We start from the raw sequence: 1,077 nt of genomic DNA on the forward strand, positions 1-1,077 counted from the left end.
TCCCCTCCCAGGTTCAAACCCCAGGGTGGATTTATAGCCTTTTAACAGCGCTGGCCAACCCAAAGGTCAAATTCTTACAGGAGACGCTCCAAAATTAAGATCATTCCTCTAAGGAGAGCTTCAAAGACAAGCTTTAAGGGTGGCAGGACGTCAGAAGCACCCAGTGCCCAGCAAACATCCTCCCAGTGCCCTCTAGTGCCAACCACAGCGTCCCCACACCCCGGGAGGTGACACCCTCTCCCCAAATGGAACCCCAAACACAGGCACAGTCTGGGGGGCAGACGCACCACCCCACATCCATATCCTGCGTCGATACACAGACCCATCCGCAGTCCTTAATAAAAACATCAAGACCAAGGCAATGCTTCCCGCTAAATTCTGTAAAATATTAGGCAAAACTATACATCTTCCCGAAAAAAAACCAAAAGTGCAGCCCTTGCAGTACCGGAACAGCAGGATTTTTCTTGCCCGAGAGAAGCCACTGAGTTCTCTGCAGCTGTGCTGTCCTCTTCCCTCAAACATTCCTAAGACAGTCGGGGAGGGACACGGGCTGCCCGGAACACCCGTGTCCCCACCGTGTGACAAAGGTGGCTGTACACACACCGACACGTTGTGCGTAAGTTGTGCGTATCCCTGCCCTGCCCTGCCTCTCCCCCTCTCCACAGCCCCTCGCCCCTCACCTTCTTATGGTAGCCCAGCCTGGCCGCCGCCTCCCCGCGCCCGGGCCGCAGCAGCGCCGCCCCCGCCGCCCTCAGCGCCGCCATCTTGAGCCTGGCGGGGGCGGGCGACCCCGCGCCGCCCTTTTATAGCCTCGGGCGGGGAGGCCCCACCCCTCGCGCCGCCCTCGCGCTGCCTCAGGCCCCACGTTGTAACGGGGGCTGCCGTGCGAAGGGGGCGAGGGCTGAAAGTCGCCTGCGGGGCGGGAGGTGTGTGTGGGGGGGAACCGGGCAACCCCGCGCCTGTCGCTAAAAACGGTCGATAAACGCTGTTTCCGATCGCGGCACCGCTTTTACCGCGGCACCCGGCGCCTGTGCGGGCCGCGGCGGCCACACTCAATATGGCGGGGGGGGGGGGGCG

The sequence above is a fragment of the Calidris pugnax genome, unplaced genomic scaffold (assembly GCF_001431845.1).
Source record: "Calidris pugnax isolate Ruff unplaced genomic scaffold, ASM143184v1 scaffold32, whole genome shotgun sequence".
Taxonomy (NCBI): Eukaryota; Metazoa; Chordata; class Aves; order Charadriiformes; family Scolopacidae; genus Calidris; species Calidris pugnax.